Source organism: Oryctolagus cuniculus, chromosome 2 (genome assembly GCF_051225735.1).
Source record: "Oryctolagus cuniculus isolate XC-2025 breed Fujian yellow rabbit chromosome 2, ASM5122573v1, whole genome shotgun sequence".
Classification (NCBI taxonomy): Eukaryota; Metazoa; Chordata; class Mammalia; order Lagomorpha; family Leporidae; genus Oryctolagus; species Oryctolagus cuniculus.
In genome coordinates, this window is record NC_142868.1 from 100,202,958 (window position 1) to 100,211,696 (window position 8,739).

General features: G+C 38.9%; 1 pseudogene; it reads right to left on the minus strand.

Moving 5' to 3' along the window:
• The window catches only part of LOC149127938 (N-alpha-acetyltransferase 50 pseudogene), a 32,743-nt pseudogene extending 24,576 nt beyond the window's left edge, over positions 1 to 8,167 (minus strand).
• Positions 8,168 to 8,739: the final 572 nt, after the last annotated feature.

Here is an 8,739-nt window from a genome sequence, read left to right on the forward strand (position 1 = left end):
TTGTTATTTGGTGCAAAAGAGTCCATAATAAACTTGAAAAATTGCAGCATGACACAGAAATGGGCTTTAGAAAATTTCCAAGATCAGAAGTTAATTAACAGTTCCAGGAACATCAGAAAAATGAACCATATATCCCCTGCTGATGAGAATGAAGGTACTGTCCCTAAAATGTGCTGAAATCCATTAAACGTGACAGCATTAGGACAACTTTTACCATTTAGAGCAGATTGATGACCACTCAATGATAAATCAAACCATGGTACCCATAGTTTTTCTGTGTTATGATTGTAAAAATCTAGGTTATTAATTACATATTTAGGTGATAGTAATAAATTATAAGGCATTTAATTTTGATTATAGGGTGTGGAGATTAGTGATTTGGTAGAATCAATAATAGAGTCACAATCATGCAGAAAGGGTATATATGAATAAAATCTTAAAGTTACAGTTAAATCTAACAACAAAATTTCAGTAGCTTAAAGCAAGAAAAGATCATGCTGCCTAATATTTACTCTCTCGGCTAACATACAAAACCTTGACCCAGGAAATTTTTATAGATAATATTTAATTTTGAGTACTACAAAAAAGCAAGAAAATACAAAGATATTACACTAACATGAACCTGAAAGTGTCCACTTTAGTGACATAATTTCACAAAACAATGTACATGGAAGGAGTAACACAACTTGGAGAAATGTAAACAACTTTATGATTTCAAAATGAAAATGCTGGCTAGCATGAGCAAATGTTTTCAGGACTATCATGGCATGCATTTTGCTACTGGGAGAAGTGAAGCGATGTTAGTGACAAAACAGTATACAGGAATTATGTGGAAAATAGACCTTCACATATAAAGTTACACAAGATAATAAAGTCAACACAAGTTAAATCAAGAATATTTCAAGTACCTTGGCTGAATATATTTGAGAAATAACACTGATTTAAATAACTGACTTTTGAAAATTTCCAAAATCAAAGGTAAATATGGAGTTTCAAAAGAGTTCACAAAACAATAAAATATATGACCTGCCAAGGAGAATGATGACACTGATGCTAGATGATTCAATGTAATTTTTGGCATGAACATTATGAGAAGACTGTTATAATTTACATATATTTGATTACCTTAGAAAGAGAATGTAAACCAAGTGGAGCACAGGCAATGTGTGCTGAGACTGGCACAAGCCACACTGCCAATTGGAAAAAACCTAAGGTGACAGGAATAAAGTCAAAATTAGAATAAATATCATAGTAATGTGTACAGTTTATGATATGCATGACATTTTGATTGCTGGATATAGAAATGATCAATTTGTTAGTAAAAGAAAAAACTAAAATCACAAGTGTATTTATGTTCATAAAAATAGCCCCTATTTATCATTTAAAAGAATACAGAAAAATTGGAGGAACTTACCAGGAAACCTATAGTGTTTGATACAATACTCTTGACTCTAACATCCAAAGTGTCTCAATTTACTGTGCGGAAAATTCCAAAACCCAGTGGTTACATTAAAGTCTTATAAAAACCAAGAAATTAGAAAAATATGTGACATTGAAATCACAAAACTGTCCAGTGTCCCAGCACAGTTCTGAGAAACCATGGTTCTGAAGACCATGTACATGGATGTTACTAGGGTATATTACTGAAGTTTGAGCAATTTCATGATGTCATAATGAAAATGCTGGCCAGAATGGTGGTATGCTTGTAGGGCTGGAATTAACTCACACTTTGATACTGAGGATATAAACAACTGAGAGGAATAAAATGAAAGAAAATAAATGGTCAAATGGGATGCATACAGCAATGAAAAATCCCTTGAATAAGAGAGTTATATTATAGGACCAGTATTTGAGTGAGAAAATACTAGCATAGAGATATGGTATAGAGAATTATAATTGGATAATTTTAAAATACTAACAAAATATTTCAATTCTGTGCAAATCAGGAAAACATATACATTATATACAATACATAATATGTATATAATGTTTAATATGATATTTAATATTATATATATATATCATCTGGAAATGAGCATTATGATAGTAGGGCCTAGTAGCTTCTGAAAAGTTGTGAATGGGAAAGTTGCAGGGACAACTTCCAGAATAAACAAGTAGTTGATGACTTCAAAATGAAAGCACAAGCTAGAATGGGCCCAAGCTCCCTGTGCTAGAGATGGCATAAGACAAGTTATTGATGCTATTCACAGAATATAACTCAAACAAAACTAAAATATAAAGAATAATTCAAATACAATGTTATATATTATATTTGGATTGCTGAGAGAAGCATTGGGAAAAGTGCATGGAAAAGTCATAGAACTTCAAGCAGATAATGGAATTATTTTGGAAAAACATCACAAAAATTTCATTTATGAAATAAAAAGTAGGAACATAAATCGAAAACAATTCTTATTACTTAATAAAACAATTAAAAGTAAATATACAAGTATTTCAATCTAGCTTATTGAAAACTTCAATGTCAATTTTCAATTTTGTGTCTCAAAAAAAAAAACCATAAAAAATATGTTCTTAAAAGTATGAATAAATCTGGTATCCAAAGTGAACCAATATCCATCCAGAGATGATTAGTAAAAGGAGGCAGGAGACTGGGTGAAAATAGAGGGATATCTTAATCCAAAAAAATGTTCAAAACCCTCACTCCCCTGTTAGGAGAAGTTTGGACTACTAACACAGCCTCTGAGAAGAGGGGAGAATGTTAAGTGGGATTAAAGATTATGTCCATCAGCTGACATTGGCAGTTATAGTTCATGTTAAATTTTACCATTCTATAAAATAATCAGCTCAGCCCAAAAATTTTACTCTATGATTTTGTAACTCTGGTCAGTCATCCACACTTAACTGACATTTATCTTTAATCAAAGTGAATTGTACTAAAATATTAGAGAATTTCAGAACTTACATTGTTTCTAGTAAAAGAGCAATATAAACTTTCCCATTCTCTAATTAGAAAGTTGTTTTAAATCAAAAATAATTTTTATGATTATAAAATAAACTGAAAATATGTTATTGTAAAAATTAAAGGAAAGAGGCCAGAGCTGAGGCTCACTAGGTTAATCCTCCACCTGCGGCGCTGGCACACCTGGGTTCTAGTCCCAGTTGGGTTGCCGGATTCTGTCCTGTTGCCCCTCTTCCAGGCCAGCTGTCTGCTTTGGCCCGGGAGTGCAGGGGAGGATGGCCCAAGTGCTTGGGCCCTGCACCCGCATGGGAGACCAGGAGAAGCACCTGGCTCCTGGCTTTGGATCGGCGCAGCATGCTGGCCAAAACACACCGGCCGTAGCGGCCACTTGGGGGTGAACCAATGGAAAAAGGAAGACCTTTCTCTCTCTCTCTCACTGTCTAACTCTGCCTGTCAAAATAAAAATTAAAAGAAAGATTAAGAAAGGTAGGAGGAGGGAGGGTGGGACTATAAGTGGTAGGGAGGATAGAGTAGGAAGTATCACTATGATGTTGGGTCTGTATATATAAAATACATGAAATGTGTTCACCTTATGTAAATAAAAATTTATATAAAAAAAGCAGCAGTCACAAATAATGGAGCAAGGACATAAACATTAGAGTCTTAGCTCCATGCTAAATGACTGAAAGCACATCCAGACCCCGAGGGACTTCCAAGCCCCTTGTATTCCTGCTCAAACCAGCTCAACCCCTCCTCAGTCACTTAGTCTACAAAAAAATTAAAAGATCAATTGTCTCTCTCTCTCTCTCTCTTTTTTTTTTTTTGACAGGCAGAGTGGATAGTGAGAGAGAGAGAGACAGAGAGAAAGGTCTTCCTTTGCCGTTGGTTCACCCTCCAATGGCCGCCATGGCCAGCGTGATGAGGCTGGCACACCATGCTGATCCATAGCCAGGAGCCAGGTGCTTCTTCTGGTCTCCCATGGGGTGTACGGCCAAGCACTTGGCCATCCTCCACTGCACTCCCTGGCCACAGCAGAGAGCTGGCCTGGAAGAAGGGCAACCAGGACAGAATCCGGTGCACCGACTGGGACTAGAACCTGGTGTGCCGGTGCCACAGGTGGAGGATTAGTCTATTGAGCCACGGCACTGGCCATCAATTGTCTTTAAACATAAAAGGACATTATGTAAGTGCCATACATTTTATATGTTAAGGAAAATATAAATAGCGATATCATTGTTGTTGATGCCCCGTCCTTGTTGATTATTTGTAGTGTTTATTTGGTCATTTGGAATTTTTAGATGTTTTCAGATGTTTGTATTCTTTAGGAATCCCTGATTTTTAACATGTTAAACATATAGGAGTTTTAGTGGCACCCAAATAAGTTCTTCCCTTTCAGCCCACATTCCTGAACACAGCTGTCTGGAAATAAGTTCTATCAGCTATTCCAGTGTTACTCCAAACAAGTAAAATCTCTATGCATTTCAAGGAAATCAATTAATGCTGCTTCCCACCCAGTTTATCTCTATTTTCTATCAAGAAATTCTAGAGCACAGCTGCTAAGCATTTTTTAACTTAAATTCCACAGATGCAGTCCTTTTTTTTTTTTTTTTGACAGGCAGAGTGGACAGTGAGAGAGAGACAGAGAAAAAGGTCTTCCTTTTGCCATTGGTTCACCCTCCAGTGGCCACTGCGGCTGGCGCACTGCGGCCGGCGTACCACGCTGATCTGATGGCAGGAGCCAGGTGCTTCTCCTGGACTCCCGTGGGGTGCAGGGCCCAAGCACTTGGGCCATCCTCCACTGCACTCCCTGGCCACAGCAGAGAGCTGGCCTGGAAGAAGGGCAACCGGGACAGAATCCAGCGCCCTGACCGGGACTAGAACCCAGTGTGCCGGCACCGCAAGGCGGAGGATTAGCCTGGTGAGCCACGGCACCGGCTTGCAGTCCTTTTAAAGATTAAAAATATTTGTTCTCCTCACATTCTATATGCCATGGATATCCTTTTCCAGAAAGATTTAATTTCAGTTGAAAAATCTGTCAAGTCTTTTCACAATTACACTTCTTCACACAACTTCAGTTTTCAAAATCTTTAACTGTTAACTTCTTCACCAATATTCCAGCTTCCTCTTAAGTTAATTTTCAGCTAATGAACATATAAACTGGGCTCTGTTTCATGAACTACGTACAATATATTTTTCATTTTATCAATTACATGTTCTCTTCATTTGCACTTCCTTGTCAATTGCAGGAGCACATTTCAGAGAATGTACCAGTCATCTTTTCTTGTCACTTCCTTTTTGTTGCTATATTCACCTGTGCTTCCACTGCAAGTATAACACTTTCATAAGTAGGACCTCGATTATGCATTCCTTGTTGCTTAACTGACAGTGGTTTTTAAAATTAGAACAGTATAAAAAAACATAAATACAGCAACCATTTTGTGAATTAACAAGCAACATAATGTACTGAGAATTTCATTGGTAATGTAAATATTTGATTACATACATAATTTTATACTGTTTAAATTTTATAAGGTTAATTTTGTACATATAGGTTTTTTCATAGTCACAGTTTTACATAAGGGATATCTTCAGCAGCTCTGTGGGAAAATCTTTACCCCTAAGAAGTTTATAATTGGGATTCATTTCCAATTACTCAAAATAAAACTAAAATAAAATATGTTAATTTTATTTTAATAAACTCTGGAAGATTAGAAATACGTACTCTTTGTGAAATAGCACTGTTGCTCTCATTTCAGTTACTTTGTTAATCAAATCTTGAATTATTGGGTACAATGTGCTTGAACAGTGCTGCAAGTAAAGCAAGAGCCATCCATGCAAGTACTCCTTGACGTAGAAACTTTAATAACCTTTATATGTAAAGAATAATCAGTCATGTCATTACACATCTGATTCAGAGACCTATAGTTCCCTTACAGGTTTATAGTTCATTGTTTCATGATTTTAAAACAAATTAAAGCATCTGTTGCTCTTGAAAAAGTGTCACTTTTGTCCTGTTTGTGTGACAGTAGAAGTACAAATCAGATTTGGTGATGTCTTCTACAGTCTTTGACTCCAACATCTGTTATCTTAGTAATGGTGTCTTAGATATATGGTACAACCATATAGATTTACAGATGGATTGCTCTACTGTCTCATTCTGACTGTGGCATATATGTGGTCTTGTGATAGAACTTTTAACAACTTCAGTTTTCAAAATCTTTAACTGTTAACTTCTTCACCAATATACCAGATTTCTCTTAAGTAAATTTTCAGCTAATGAACATATAAACTTGGTTGTTTCATGAACTACATACAATATATTTTTCATTTTGTCAATTACATGTTCTCATCATTTTCACTTCCTTGTCAATTGCATAAGGTAAAAATAGATAAGAATAAGATAATTGCATCTATAAGAATACATAAGAATAGATAATTGTGATAAATAAGAATAGAAAACATTTTTATAAGAGTTTCCCGTCAATGGGCTCACTAAAGAACAGATGAGGATGGGATGACCTAGTGCTCCCAAGCAGACAGGTCCATGGATCAAAGTCAAACACTTTATCTAGGAATCTCTATGGGATTAAAGTTACAAAAGCTGCTTTTAACAGGAAGGTAACTAGCTTCTAGTAAAGAATATAGGTATGAATGGCTACCCTAAAAGGCATTTAATTTCTTCCTTTAATAATGAGGATCTTGGGGCTGGCATTGCGGTGTAGTGGGTAAACAGCTTCCTGAGATACAGGCATCACATATGGGCACTGGTTCATGTCCTAGCTGCCCCATTTCCAATCCAGCTCCCTTCTAATGGCCTCAGAAAAGCAGCACAAGATGGCTCAAGTACTTGGGCCCCTGCCACCCATGTGGGAAACCCAGAAAAAGTTCCTGGATTCTGGCTTTAGCCTAGCCCAGCCCTGGCCATTGCAGCTATCTGGTGAGTGAAACAGCAGGTACAAGATCTCTCTCTCTTTCTCTGTCTAACTCCAACTCCAACTCCAACTCCAACTCCAACTCCAACTCCAACTTTAACTCTAACTTTCAAATGAATTGTTTTAAATGAGGCTCTCTTTCAGCCATATCTATGGATCAGAGAAGGAGCTAAGAGTAAAGTGACAGATCTGTGCATGATGCCTAGAAGATATGGGACTTGTGCAGGCGTACACCTTCCGGATAGGTTAACGCCGGCGAGACCTCGGAGACACCAGACGCGTTTATCGGCTTTTCAGCTTTCACTTTATTTTTCAGCAGACTCGCGTTACATGTCGCGAATGCCCGCCCTGTTACCGGCATTCATTCACAACTCCTTCATTCACCACTCCCGCTTACTACTTGCGTTCATTCACAGCTCCCGCCTGTTACCGGCGTTCATTCATAACTCCCGCCTGTTTCCGGCGTTCATTCATTACTCCGTCTTTTACTAGCGTTCATTCATTCCTCCGTCTTTTACCAGCGTTCATTCATTCCTCCGTCTTTTACCAGCGTTCATTCATTCACCCGTCTTTTACCAGCGTTCATTCACTCTCCGTCTTTTACCAGCGTTCATTCATCCACACCCGCCCACCGTCCACCTATTTATATATATATCATTCACGGAAAACATGTTACCAACTAAGTGTGGGAAACATGCAATAACAGGATGCTTAAAGTCAAAACAGGATCTTGCAATTAGCTACGGGCAGGGTGGAAAAAGCCCAGCACTAAACTTCTTGTCGGGAGCGGCACAGCTGGCCAGGCTGTCCCGTTCCCCGACATCTCCCCCTTATTTCTTTGCAAAATGGAGTGGTACTGTGCCTGTCTTAGGTGACCAAGAGCATCTATCAGGCTTACCCGTCATTGGCACATGAACATGAGGTGTGGAGGGAGCGTTCATGCCCTGTCTTAGGTTGCCTTGAAGACCTCTCAGAACTTACCCGTCTTTGACTACCATTCCAGCAGATTCAGCCACACCTGAATCTGTCCATTTTGCATGGGGTACTGGTTATTGAATGTTAGCTGGCTTGTTTAACCACCATTTGCGTATTAACAGCCCTTGCAAGATCCGAACAATAATTGATCCTGTTATTAACATGCTACCCAAAAGACGGGAACACAAACTGCAGTAGATCCAGTAACACAGGGTATGCTAACCAGGCCTAATCTTGCAATAAATCCGTTCATTAACAGCTGAATAGCATCAAGTGCCTGGGCGGTAGATCTTGTGATGCTATCAAGTATGGACAATGTGGAGGTTTGGCTCATGGCCATGCCAATAGCGGCCTAACAAGCTGATAACGCCGCAATTACTGCAACAACGACCACGGTGACTCCAAAGTCTCTCCTGTGTTGAACAGCCATAGAGAAGTCCTTCTCAGGCAAATACACAACTGGAGAGGGAGAGGTAGGGCTCTCAAGAGACCCCAATACTCATCCAGATTGGCCATCGTCGGTGACAGTGGCGTCATTATTAGTAGGAGTAGGATCACGATCATCTTGCCACTCTATTGTTCTTGTCCGTCTTTCTGGAGTCCAGATTGGATTTTTTTCTTCCTTCTTTCCGCGTCGCAGCGATCCGAGTCACGGCACCAGTTGCAGGCGTACACCTTCCGGATAGGTTAACGCCGGCGAGACCTCGGAGACACCAGACGCGTTTATCGGCTTTTCAGCTTTCACTTTATTTTTCAGCAGACTCGCGTTACATGTCGCGAATGCCCGCCCTGTTACCGGCATTCATTCACAACTCCTTCATTCACCACTCCCGCTTACTACTTGCGTTCATTCACAGCTCCCGCCTGTTACCGGCGTTCATTCATAACTCCCGCCTGTTTCCGGCGTTCATT